This window comes from Macrobrachium nipponense, chromosome 39 (genome assembly GCF_015104395.2).
Source record: "Macrobrachium nipponense isolate FS-2020 chromosome 39, ASM1510439v2, whole genome shotgun sequence".
Lineage (NCBI taxonomy): Eukaryota > Metazoa > Arthropoda > Malacostraca > Decapoda > Palaemonidae > Macrobrachium > Macrobrachium nipponense.
Window position 1 is genome coordinate 28,684,715 of NC_061099.1, and position 15,143 is coordinate 28,699,857.

Here is a 15,143-nt window from a genome sequence, read left to right on the forward strand (position 1 = left end):
CGTTTTGCCGCTTGTCTGTATTCATTTCCATTCTTCCCTGGCGACTTTGCCTCCTTCATTGTTCAGCTTCTTGCCCCACAATTTTTGTACAATGGTGTGATTAATTCCCTTGTGATGCTAGTAAACATCCCCCTAGTTAATTCAAGCAACATACCTGTCCTTTCTCTGTAAATTCCTAGTCATTTCATGCTCCTTGAGTGGGGTTGTGGGTAATATGCTAAGAGCAAGTGAGTGTAACGTTTGGCCCACCTTAGTACTGATGCTAGAATGCAATCTCTTTGCAGACAAACAATGTGCCTGGTGTGGGAGAAATTGGGAACCCTTTGGAGGAAGGCTTGCATTGAAGTAGCCCGTTTTGCACAAATTCTGATCTCTGTGTCTGGTTCATTTTCCAGCCACGTGTTTCCGAGGACTGACAGTCAACCACCTCATTAGTTCCTGGACCCACCCATAACTCAATGTAAATATAGTTCATTTAAAACTAAAGTGCGGAGTTTGTGTAAATTCCTCCATTTTCAGTAATATTGGCTTTCTGCCTTAGATTTTTTGTTTGTGATAACTGTTGTCCTTCCAGCCAAGGTAATTTTTAAGAGTGTTAGACTACACTTTCAAGGAGGGAATGAGCAGGTCATAACAAAATGGCGACCATTCCCAGGATCGTGTGAAAAATAATTTTCATTTCCAGTTGTAGCAATTGTTAAACTGGTATCACGAAAGAAACGAATCTGATTCCTTTTAATATTTTTTGAACAAGCAAAAAAACAAGGTTCCCAATGGAAATGAAAGTGCATCTCCTTCGAGAAGTTCTGCAGCACGGAGGCATTCACGCATATATTGGAGGTGCTTGTTCTCATGATTGTTCTGGAATCGTCGGGCGTGTTGGGGAACACAACAGGCGCCAAAGTGTCGTGAGAAACGCCGCGATTTCTGATGTAATACTTCGTCTAGATTCTTCTAAGAAGTTCTGGTAATCTCGGGAGCCTGTGATGTTCGCTGGTAAGCCCCGCCCCCAGAATGCCTTATAAATACGACTGACGAAGTGGGGGGAGCAGATCATCAGTAAGAGTCACCGATCAGATTATCAGTTAGAGACCGCAGAGATCCTCAGAGGGATAAGAGAAGAAGGAACCAAAGTAGGATCAGAGAGGAAAAGGCGCTCGAGAGTTTAATCGGGATCTGGTCAAGTAGAGTCAAGTAGACGACAGATGTTACAGTCCTCGCCTTGTGAAAGAACCACCGCTTCGAGCATAAAACTCCGACGGTGCAAAACTGGCCGGCAAGTACTTTCATTACACCACCGTTTCCCCAGTTCACGCATTGTAAGATTTTACTTGTGGTATGTAAATAGGAGACACCATTCTGCATTTATCTTTGTTAGTAAGCTTGTAAATAAACCTTTGTTGTTCGTTAGTGTTCTGTTCTATATTCGTATCCCCAGTTTCGACTGTTGGTGTTGAATACTTTTTGTTTATTTTCATATCGAACTTGGTACGGACCTCTCTCGGTTCGTAACATTGTGGCGACCTTGCTTAGAATATTCAACACTGTAACAGTTTGAAACAGGGAGAATATAGAAAGAACCAGAATGAGTGAGATGGTGAAAGTTTAGTTTATTGAGTCAGGTAAGCTTCTAGGTTTAGAAGGCAATGATCTCCGTGAGTATGTTGAAAAGAAAGAAAGAGAGAAGTATGAGAGAGACGATAAAGAGCGGCGGTGAGAGAGAGGAAAGAGCAGCTGAGAGAGAGGAGAGAGCAGCTGAGAGGGAAGTGCAGCAAGCGAGAGAAGCAATGAAAATGCAGCAAGAGAGAGAAATGCTGGTAATACACCAGGAAGAAAGAGAGAAAGAGCGTATGCATGAGCAGAAAGAAAGAAAAAGAACGTATGCACGAATTGGAAATTGCTCGTTAAGGCAAAGCACTCTTAACAGTCAGTCAGGCCAGAACGAAAACGAAGCTGATAGGTTAGGTATGAGTGCAGTGCTCAAATTAGTACCAGAGTTTGATGAGGAAGATGTAACGAAATATTTCATGTGTTGAGAAGTTATTTGAAAGAGTAGGTTCTCCTAAAGAAATATGGACTTTATATTTACAGTCAGTTTTGAGTGGTAGGGCGCTTCTTTGTATATAGTTGCATGTCTAGGAGAATGTGATGATTATGATATTGTGAAAGAAACTGTTCTTAGCGCGTATAGGCTAGTACCCGAGGCTTACAGTAAGAAATTTAGAAGTTTGAGAAAGGACGAAAATATTTTGTATGTAGAATACGGTAAGAAGTTAGAAAGGCTATTTTTTGATTGGTTAACTCCTGCTAAAGTTGAGGATTTTGATAGTTTGAAGAACTTAGTGTTGTTAGAAAACTTCAAAGATAACGTATCCCCTGAGAATAAGCTTTACATAGAAGATAGGCGAGAAGTATCTTTTGCAGGAGCAGCTAGGTTAGCTGACGAATATAGTCTAACTCATAATTTGAGTGTTAGTAAGAAACAAAATGATCCTTCATCAGGTAGAGTACAAAGCAGTAAAGGTTTCAGTTCTAGTAATAGTGACTATTCCTGTTATACATGCGGAAAACCAGGTCATACGTCTAAGGTTTGTAAGAGTAAAGTGGCATCTAGTGGCTCAGAATGAACTTGTTTCCGATGTAATGGGAAAGGGCATTTAGCGAGAAATTGTGCAGTAGAAAGGAAGGACGTTAAGAAACCAGTCCTCTCTAGTTAACCTTTCGTCAAGTAGGAATGATGTGATGAGAGAAACTAGGAAGTTTTTGGTTAATTTATGTCAGAGGGTGTAGTTTCCTCTCTTAGAGGAGTGTTTTCGAGAGAAGTAGTCTTGCTTCGAGACACAAGAGCTGCTGTCTCACTGATTAGGAGAGAGAGTGTGCCGAACAGGGCAGAAATCAACATGGAAGAAAAAGTTATGTTAGGTGGATTTCCTAACACTTGTGTTCTTTGTCCTTTGTTGAAGTTGAACTTAGAAAGTCAGGTAGTGTCAGGAGAAGTGAAACTTGCAATTGTTGACAGTTTGCCCGTTGATGGCATTGACATTATTGTCGGTAATGACTTAGCTTTATCCAAGAATGTGAATCCTGTTGTGAGGGATATTCCAGTACCTGAAATGGTAGTAACTAGGTCAGGTTTAGATACAGACTTAGACTATGGTCATAATTTGTTCGTGGATTCAAACGAAAGTGAGTTCGTGGATTCGAACGTGAGTGAGTTCATGGATTTGAACGAGTGTGATAGAGGTGGCGATGTTGATCTTGGCATGAGTGTGGCTGAGAAACCTGACTCTATTGTTAACAGTAATAGCCAAACGGAAGGTGTAGCTGTCGAGAGTAACGTAGTAAATGTACTGGTATCTAGTACTAGTTACGGTGATGAATTAGGCACTAACCTTGTGGATAAGGATGAGCTAGTTGAGTTGCAGAGAGAGGATGAGACACTAACCTGAATTTTTGAATGTGAGCTGGATGATGATCTCGATGATGTGTGTAAGGAAACTTTTTGTTTAAAGGACGAAGTTTTGTGTCGTTATGTTCGTCCTAAGTCAGGTAGTAAAGGGGAAATAACCGAACAATTAGTGGCTCCTAGGAAGCTTCGTGAGCTAGTGTTGAAGTTAGCACATGATGAGCAAGGACATTTAGGAGTAAATCAAACTTTCTAGTGTATTAGTAGGGGGTACTTTTGGCCTAAAATGAAAAGTGACGTAAAGAGATATGTTCTAAGCTGTCATGAATGCCAAATTGCCGGGAAACCGAATCAAGGAATTCCCAGAGGTCCATTGTGTAATATAACTTCAGTAGGCGAATCTTTTGAGAATGTAGGTATCAATATGGTCGGACCTTTGCCGAGAAGTAAGGGTAGAGAAGATTGCACAACTAATCTAGAGCATTATAAAAACAATTTAAGAGATGTTTGGTAACTAGCAGAAGGAGAACAGAAGCGCGAGCGGAAGTCAAGGGGGAAACTAAAGGAAACATGATTTTAGAGCAAAAGAGAAGTTTGTGTGTAAGAGATAAAGTTTTAGTACTAGTCCAGAAAGAAGGTTCCTCTTTATCTTATAAGTCCGAAGGTCCTTTTTCAGTGTTAGAGGAGAGGGGAATATACATTATAGAATTAATATGGGTATAAGTAGAGCAAGTGGATGCATGTAAATTTGCTTCAGAACTTATAAAGAATGCCCTGTGCCGTCCTACACCCGTGTTCGTATAGAGAAATTAGTTGTGAGAAAACGCAAGAGTGTCTTAGCATTTCAATGATTTAATCAGAGTTCAGAAAACCGAAAAAGTAAGAGGAAAGGATAATATTATAGCTGATAGCCTCTGTAGAGATTTTTCAGAATGAGTAGCCAAATGACCGTTTTCTGTTTTTGTATGACTGGGTGCGTGAGTGAAGTGTGCGTGTTTAGCTGGATTAAAGCTTTATGCAGAATTGTTCCCCTGCTGTTTAATCCTTGTTTCTCTAAGAAAAAAATAAAATCAGTCGATTTCATTTTTTTCTTTATGGGGGGACGTGTCGTGGCAAGCGCTTCATAGCAATGAAAGATAAGCTAATGGAAATGAAAGCGCATCATCTTCGAGAAGTTCTGCAGCACGGAGGCATTCGCGCATGTATTGGATGCATCTGTTCTCATGATTGTTCTGGAATCGTCGGGTGTGTTGGGGAACGCAACAGGCATCAAAGTGTCGTGAGAAACGCCGCGATTTCTAATGTAATACTTCATCTAGATTCTTCTAAGAAGTTCTGGTAATCTCGGGAGCCGGTGACGTTCGCTGGTAAGCCCCACCCCCACCCCGAGAATGCCTTCCTATAAATATGACTGACGAAGTAGGGGGGAGCAGATCACAGCAAGAGTCACCGATCAGATTATCAGTTAGAGACCAGCAGAGATCCTCAGATGGATAAGAGAAGAAGGAACCGACGTAGGATCAGAGAAGAAAAGGCACTCGAGAGTTTAAGTCGGGAATATCTGGTCAAGTTGTCCGGGACCGGTGGACGACTGAGGCATTTAGATGTAGAGCAAGACTTCAGAGAAGAAACATTCTACAAGAGGTTTTTAGGAGTTCCTGCCCTCAAGTATCAAGAGTATACATTGTTTTCTGCAGTACGGAGTCAAGTAGACGACAGAAGTTACAGTTCTCCTTGTGTGAAGCCACCGCTTCGAGCATAGAACTCCGATGGTGCAAAACTGGCCGACAAGTACTTTCATTACCCCACCGTTTCCCCAGTTCACTCATTGTAAGATTTTACTTGTGTTATGTAAATAGGAGACACCATTCTGCATTTATCTTTGTTAGTAAGCTTGTAAATAAACCTTTGTTCTGTTAGTGTTCTGTTCTATATTCGTATCCCCAGTTTCGACTGTTGGTGTTGAATACTTTTTGTTTATTTTCATATCGAACTTGGAACGGACCTCTCTCGGTTCATAACAATATATATATATATATATATATATATATATATATAATAGTATATATATATATATATATTATATATATATATATATATATATAATATATATATATATATTAGGGCTTGTGCCTTGTATGATAAGGCGCCCCCTATGAGGTAATGTTAGACTAGCGATAATCTTACGCTAAGTCGGTTGGTATTGCACTTCCATCTTCAATGGAGTGTCTGGGGTTTGTAGATCACTTACGAAGTCGGTATTATCTTGTTAGTTTATTTACGACGATGTGTTAAACTCATGGTGAGGAGGTTCTTGTAGAAACACGAAATATAAAAATATATGTATTCTTCTGAAGTTTTACATGCGAAGATCAGATATGATTGTACAAGTCTTCTAATAACGATAGCTTGATCGCTTCTGCCAATGATGATGGGCTAATCCTATTCCTCTACATGATAAAGCTTAGGTAAAGAGGTACAGGTCTTCTAATGACGATAGCTAACTCTGTTCTCCTTGTCTACCATCTCTGTTACAAGTTATGAAGGAACAGACAGTAGTTCGAACATATGAACATACATACAAATGACATAGTTTCATACGAACACACAATCAAAATGAGACACGCCTACAGATCACATAGGCGGTAGTTGTCTCAAGCAGGGAGCTTGGACGTTTCAAAACAAATGAATGACCACAGATGACGGCATGTCAACTTAGCCTACATACTTATTGTATACGTCATCTTTAGCGTCTCTAGTTAATGATCACATTCCTGCAAGCAATCTTTTATATATATGGACTAACATTCCATATTATTATTATGTAAACACTTACATCAGCTCGGTCAGCTACCAAAACCAAAACAAATACTGAATATTACTCAAACTTGACTTGCATTTTGACTTATAGGAGTGTGATACAGACACTATGTGAATATATATATATAAGTAAATAAAAATTCATTGTGTACATGAATTGATTCAAGTAATAAAATATAAAACAATGATATGGTAAAATAATAGTGAACAGTGATATAATGATACAGTTTTTCACTTCATCTCTTTAAGATACTTTATATTGCTACAGAAAATACTAAGTACTCTGGATAATTGCATAGAATGAAGATTAACATGATATTGGTAAATAATAGTGATCACGTGATATTAATGAGACAGTTTTTTCACTTCATCTCTTAGGATACTTATGTTTTTTTTTTTTTCCTACAGGAAATACTAATGTACTCTGATAATTGCATAGAATGAATGATTAAAAAAACATGAAGATTAACATTATTAATCAATATACTAATCTATATATAACTGCAGATATTGGTAAGATGAAAGGTAACAGATTGATTATAGGCTACCTGAATGTTTTATACATATGTATATTGGATTCCATATAATTATGATTAATATATGTGCACTTTAAATAGATTCCTATTGCGTACACGCAAAGATATATTTCGATTCCGTTATTTATGATCATTTTATATAGATTCCTAGTGCGTACACGCAAAAAAATATATTTCGATTCTGTTATTTATGATCATTTATATATGGAGGTACATGATACTTTATATATATAGGATACATGACCGAGGTTATACTACTTCACTTTTAACTAGCGTTCGAACAACTTTTCGTCCATTACACAGTCCAGACAACCACCTATAGCCCAATGAAACGGCTTTTTTCACAGGGTTAAAAAACAAAACAGGGGAAAATTTGCCTGTGGGCGGGTCCAACATTCTATATTGCGCTCATACTTATTCTCTGCATCCTAAGCTACACGATTACTTTCGCGATGAATAGATCATCCCAGCACGAGTCCTCGCCAGCAAAGTAGAGTTGAATATCCTTCGGTCGTAATTGTCGAAGTATGTCCCCTTCGTAGTCGATTCCGACAGCCGCCGGAGCATTCCGCATTAAAACGAGATTAACGACGAGATACGGTGTCGGTCGAAAGAGTCCATGAAATTCCTTTCACATTGTAGGCGGTTGTTACTTGACTGTAGTCGTCCGCTGCGACGAACGATTTTTGTTTTTTTGAAGTTGCGATGTGAAACTCTCGTACTGTAGGATACTGTAACCAGGTTCCATTAATCAGCCTGCAAGTTAAATTATACTTGCCACAAGGGCAAAGTAAATTCAGACGACATCCAAATACAGGGGAGGGAAGAGAGCCATTTAGACCAGACTTAACCCACATGAATTCGCTGATATTTTGGAATTCAAAGAGTCAGCTGCTTACAAACTTTTTTTATTTTTTTTCCATGGCATTAACAATGAGTGAACCTATCCAGGTCTATGATGACTGTAAAAATATCCATAATTATAAAAATAAATAGATATCATTACGAATCTCAAAGAAAATTCGATATTACTGGTAGTAAATTACTAGACAAAGAAGTGGAAAACGGAGCTATTTGTAAGATTGCCAGGCAACATAAGAGTCAAAGAGAAGATTAATCATGATTCTGTATTTCTCTATGCTAACTGAAATTAAGTTGTGATAAAATCTGATCCTATGTGCCCTAACAAAAGTTTCATATTCAATTTTCCCGCGCGCATCCTCTGAGGTTGAATTTTTAAAAACTTTATTAATAGGTAGGAGATGCAACGAAAAAAACCCACTATGTAACTAATTTCTAAATAAACTTTGGGTTTTTTCAAGAAAATGTGACATTTTCCCATGAATGTTTTACTTGAATCGTAATAGGCAAATGTTGCAAGTAAACATTTCATATTCATATCGTGATACTTCCAAATGTCTATGAGGTTCAGAAAAAATTAATTCATTCTGATGTTATAGAAAGTTCTATTTCCTTATTTTGTTTATTAATTTTAAAATGATTGCAAGTTGCATTGCGCACACCGATAGACCACCTGTACCTAACGTCTGCCTTGCCCCATGAGAATTTCGGGCTAAGCATTCCTTTCTCCAGTCAATCTGCTTTTGCAAGCAGAGACGACACACAGAGTGAAGCCTGCGCAAGCAGATTATTGAGGTTAAAAGGAACAAATGCTGATACGGCAATGATGACGTCGTCACTTGCAGGAGATTGCTCTCAGCCAGCTAAGAGTTACGTACTTGCTGTAATAAATACGACTTTAGGATAAATTTATTATCTTTAATACTCGACCCACGAAAAGAATGTCTGAAAAAAAAACAGTACCAAAATTGAATAATATATTAGTTTCATGTTGGAAATCTGCATAATTGTAATTATGTTAAATTAAATATTCCTTATTCAAACTATATGAAAAAGGTTTCCATACCAAATTCTATATATATTATTAGCCCTGTATTAAGATTCATATAGGATTATTTCATAGATAACATTTTCACTTCTAGACTTCCTGACTTTAAAATCTCTTTTATTTTATTTTATTTATTATTTATTATTATTTTATTTATTTATTTATTTTTTTAATTTTTTTTTTTCATTGACTACGAATATAAATCACCGGGACCGACAATATGTCAGTAGATTTTGGATATGTGTTTGAACTTTAGCTTATTTGTCATTACTAAAGCGTTAAGTTAGAGTTCAAATCTTTACGCTATATATATTTGGATATTTAATTATCTATGGTTACGTTTTGCTTATTGATTTTATCGTGATTCCTTTTTTGATTATAATTTGTAACCCTTCCGACTTCTTACGGAGTGTATTATATTGACTCCACTTGTATCCATATTTATTTTATTTTATTATATATTTATTTATATATATTTTTTTTATATATATTTGATAAATTAATGGTTGGCTTGAATATGTGGAAAAGTGTCTAGCGTGTACCGTATAAGGCTACTTGCGGCATCAATTCTACAGATACAAGATATGAATGATAAAGGTATTTAAAACCGCGAGAACCGCTATAATCCAGTTCGGATCCAATATCACGAGTTGTAACTCGTAAGACATTGACACTTTCTGATTTATCTCTTATTCTACCAAACCGATTGACTCTGGGCGATAAAATATATTACTGGTTTTCTTAATGGATAGGAATTCACACAACGTGTTAAGGAGATTATTATTGATTTACGCCACCCGAGTCAGATTATCATGTGTTTTAATTCATGTTTTTACTGATTTAGCACTCATAAATATTCCTAACGCACTCAATTGCGGTGTTTGTTTTTTAGTGCTATTACTTCTATATAACGGTCAAGGAACTATTAACACTAAGAAGTGTTTATTCCCTCTGTCAGACTCGTAATTCTGTTAATAATTCTAAGTATATTCTTTCAAGGATTGATTTGGCACAGGATAGGCCCTTAACTGACAGGTGTCCTTAGTGTGTCCCCTTGTTTCATGACACGTGTTACAATCAGTTATATGCTTTTTTATATCTGTAAGCATCGTAGGCCAGTAAAACAGTGATTTGGCTTTCTGTGACATAGTAGGGAAACCTGGATGATGGAATGCAACCAGTTTATGACGATTGGTATGAAAAGATATTACTACTACCTGGTCGTTAGTCATCTGCTTTGTGTTCTTCGGGTTTTCCTCGTCACGGACCTACATATAATATTACATTTGATTACATTATTCTGATACACATACTTTAAATTACTTTTGCTTAGGTTTCTGCTCGAAGTGTTATTGTTTTTTTGCTTACCCGTCTGACCCTGTTTCCGTTCGAGTGTTTATTGTTTGATGTTTATTGCTGCTGACACTTGCTTTGTTCATTTGTAACAGTTCTGCGCTCCGACCCAGATATTCAATGCGTCGCGATCTCTTGGGTTAAGGAATTTTCTTGTTTAGATACGGTTTTAACATGGCACGGATGTTTCTATATCTTTTAGTCTAATTATGGTTCTTTGCAGTATGGTGCGGGATTGCGGGATAATGCGTCAGCTATGATAATTGCTTTCCCAGGTAGATATCTTATCTTGGCTCCAAAGACCTGAATGATCATTTTGTCACCGAGTTCCTTTTGGACTGTGATTAAAGCCTTTGAAAAACTCGGTAAAGGACTCATGTTCAGTAAGGACTTTATCAGGATAGCCATAGATTATGAACTTAAAATGTACTAGTGTTAAAGATACCTAGCCTTCCTTGCCTATTACTGCATATTTACTTTCAGAGGGCTTTAGTTTACGTGAATAAAAAGCTATAGGGAAAGAACTGTTTTATCATATTACTGAAGTAGTATCCCTCTTACCCCTTGGTCTGAGGCGTCTGTTGCAATAAAAAAAATTCCTTATTTAAATCAGGGATTTTTAAGTTAGGTAAGCTGCATTTTCCGCTTTTAAGATATTCGAACGCTCCTGTTGATGCTTTTTCTTTTCAGACCACAATAATAAATCTACGCTCTTCTTCGTAAGATCTGTTAAAGGAGCTGTCATGATTGAAGAGTACATATTTACATACGATTGTAATACCACTACAGCGCAAAAGTGCTGTATCCCCTCCCCCTTTTACGTTATAAGTACCGGAGGAAAGTTATGAAATAGCCGACACCGCCGCCCTTACCATGGACTACTTAAGACCTTGACTAGACACATAAAACCTAGATAAACATGAGTTCGGTTTTTTAAAAAAACTCGCATTTAGATATTTTTACTCTGAGATTATTTGTCTTTGTCTCTGTAGCACTAGCTCTAGTTTATGTGAATGTACTTCTAAGGTATTTAGAAAAGATTATAACCAACCACCATAAGCATGTAGGGTATCCCCTAAAAGTTTCCAAACACTATATTGTAATTGGGGCGCAACGTAAGCCGGAGGCATATGTAAAAATTGATAATTGTCCCCTGAGTGTGCTGAAAACGGTGTATGAGGTACAATCACTTAGGTAATGGTATCTGGTAAAAGCTTTTTAAGTAAGTCCAAGTTGGTGAAAAAATTTATTCTAACCTAACAGAGATAAGATGTCGTCGGTACATGGCACTGGAAAACTATCGGGAGTCGTTTCCTTGTTTAAGCGACAGAAATCTACGCAGATACGCCAAGTCCGATCTTTTATGGCATGACGTTTGAGGGAAAAATTATATGGGCTATTTTGATTTCCTAATGACTCCTATTACTAACATTTTTTTCAACTTCGTCATTTATCTCTATTTTGAAATTTCATTGAGAATCTATACGAAGGTACGTAAATAGCTTTATGTTTGTCCTTAGACCGTGTTTTGTGTTAAATTACATCCGTTTTTTTCCAGAGATCACTCGCCAGTGGAGCAAACTTCCTGGTAATTCAGGTAAAGATAAAAAAATTTCTGCTGAATCACCTCTGCTTGAATGACTTTACGGATATTACTTTAGATAGATTATCAGAGAGATTCATCTACGACTGGTTGGGCGGGAAAAAATTAGCAACAATAAAAAATGCGATATTTATAATCTATGACGGTTTTTTGTGGATTACTATAGTTAACTTGTTGCTCACGAGTTCCAAGAAACCGTGTATAGGGCTTTGTTTTGGCGGCAATTCGTTATATTTCAGACTGTCGGGAAGGATTAAAATTTCATTTCCCAGCAAAGTCGTTTTACACACACTAAGACATTCGAGGGTGCATGCTTCTCGAGATTTTGCGTGCAAAGTGCGACTGCGGTTGTGGAGAATTCTGTTGGGTCATTTGAACAATGTTACGATTTATGAGACAAATGTATAGTTCCTTTATATAAGTTATTATTTGATTAACTGTCTCATTTTTGTTCAAACGGATTTTAATATGTTTGAAGGTTTATAGGATTTCCCTTTGATAAACACACCTTTATTGTAGGATGTAAGATAATATTTTGTATACCCCTAGATGAATCTTACAATTACACTAGAATACAGATCAATGTTTTTTATAGCTATAGAGTATCTGTAAACGCTCGCTTATCCGGACCTCTCATTAGTGAAGTTCGAACAACAGACGGTGAGTCCGTAAATACAGGATATTACGTGTACTAAAGGAAGGAACAAACAAGATATTCTAATTTTTACGGCGCTACAGTCGGGCTTTATCCACCACACTACTTTAATAATCTTATGTATTAAAAAAAAAACGAAAACCTGCTCTGATTACTTTATCGGTCGTGTGTTTCATAGGAAAAATCCTTTTTAATTCAAAAAGATATTGGCATGTATAAACCAACATCGCTTTTCCCCACTCTGCTAGAGTCGCTTATTGTGTGGAATTTGCTATGCTTTGAACACTTCGGCAGTTTTTGACTGACCTTGACCGCTTGACTAGGTGACACAGTCACCGAGCTTGCTTGTTTGATTTCTGAACGGGCTACTGTTTCTATTTCTTTTGTAATAATTAGGATCCTTCTCTTTATTACCATCGGCAACGTATTGTGTGTTTTTAGCATTATGTTGCTGGTTACGTATAAAGCAATGAATGACGAACTATTAGGAACTGAGCGATTACTAATAAGACAAGTTATCACTACTGCATTCCATATTAACTGTTTGTACTTCATTCTGTTTGCTAAAATTTGAAATAGTGAGGGATCCTGGTCAGCGCATTTAGCCTGATGAAAGTTTTTTTTTTTACAGACATGTTTATTTCCTTGCAATCCAGCCATGTTTTTTTTTAAAGTTAAGTTGAGTCATGAGCGGTTCGATATTTTATATAACTCAAAAAAACTCAAGGGACTAAAACTGCGATCGGGACGTTGCAAAGGAGCATTTATTGTCATGACCCGAAATAGTGTTTACCTCTAATTTATCTAGATTTGTACGGGTGTTCCACTTGTTTTGTGTGTTTTCTAATCACTACGGTGCTTAATGACCCTATCCATGCATCTGTATAAATACAGACGTCCACTGCGTAAACGCATATTCACTGTTTAATATGATTTGTTACGTAAGGGATTAATAATCACCAAAATGATAAAATTAACATAGTATATGATTATGAATTTCAGTAGAACTTCTGGAAACAGACACTCAAAGATAAAAACTCGCAGTAGCGAAATCTCAATGATGTAGATAATTTCTGTAAAAAAGTAAGATTAAGAATGTCTCGTAACTTCAGCCACAGGAATAACGAAATTGACCTGCAAAGGAAACACTCAAAGTTACTCCAAATGAATAAAAAATTGTACTTAGCTTGCTTTTGTGGGAAGTCACGGTGTTCCGATAACGCACACGGCCTTGGTCCTCCTTCTCTATTTAGTGGATGACCTGGTTTGGCTTCAGTTTCCCCCGTGCGCGTTGTTTCGATGATTCGAGCCCTTGAAAGATCCGATGCTGCAGACGCGTTCGGTTTGTTTCTTGGAGTGCCGGAAACGCTCACTAACGATGTTTTCTTGAATGATTCTAATGAGAGACGAAGCTTGCGTTGCCCGTAGGAATGTCGGTTTTGTTTCTTGAAGTTATTCACTAAACGATGATACTAAGTTGCTTGACGAATCTTGTTGTTTTCTGAAGTCGCTCACTAACGATGATACTAGGTTGCTTGAAGAATCTGCTGCTTCCGTCGTCGTTGACTTCTTTTATGATACATGATTTATTATTCTGGTTTTTTTTCTTCGTAGGACGTTGTAGAGTTCTTTTGGTACGCTGGCCACCAATATTAGGGCTTGTGCCTTGTATGATAAGGCGCCCTATGAGGTAATGTTAGACTAGCGATAATCTTACGCTAAGTCGGTTGGTATTGCACTTCCATCTTCAATGGAGTGTCTGGGGTTTGTAGATCACTTACGAAGTCGGTATTATCTTGTTAGTTATTACGACGATGGTGTTTTAACTCATGGTGAGGAGGTTCTTGTAGAAACACGAAATATAAAAATATATGTATTCTTCTGAAGTTTTACATGCTGAAAGATCAGATATGATTGTACAAGTCTTCTAATAACGATAGCTTGATCGCTTCTGCCAATGATGATGGCTAATCCTATTCCTCTACAATGATAAAGCTTAGGTAAAGAGGTACAGGTCTTCTAATGACGATAGCTAACTCTGTTCTCCTTGTCTACCATCTCTGTTACAAGTTATGAAGGAACAGACAGTAGTTCGAACATATGAACATACATACAAATGACATAGTTTCATACGAAACACACAATCAAAATGAGACACGTTACAGATCACGTAGGCGGTAGTTGTCTCAAGCAGGGAGCTTGGACTGTTTCAAAACAAATGAATGACCACAGATGACGGCATGTCAACTTAGCCTACATACTTATTGTATACGTCATCTTTAGCGTCTCTAGTCTGATCCATTCCTGCAAGCAATCTTTTATATATATGGACTAACATTCCATATTATTATTATGTAAACACTTACATATTTATATATATATATTATATATATATATATATATATATTATATATATAGATATATATATATATATATTATATATATAATATATGTATGTATATATCAGTAGAAGGATCCACAGTAATACTATTGTATCGAGACAAAATATATTTGTAAAAATATTTACAATGCTTAGCGCTTTCGTCCATCCTTCTGTGGACTTGATCACGAACTGAATGAGAGACACGACACTGGTGAAGAAATAGAAATAAATATAAACAAACAAAATTGATAAACAAGGTTAGAATATCTGAACAAGTCATTGGGTCGTATTCCTTTCCAGAATTCTCAGAGATCTTCGAGGCGGGACAAAACGCTGGTTGTCATCTTGAATGAAATCTTGAGGGTCGTTATCCAAAAAGGTAGTTTACAGATCAGACTCTGGAACAGGCGAAGGGTGGTTATTTCTACATTATCAGATTGAAGAAGCCTGTACAAATTCCCAAGTAATTCTTAATTCT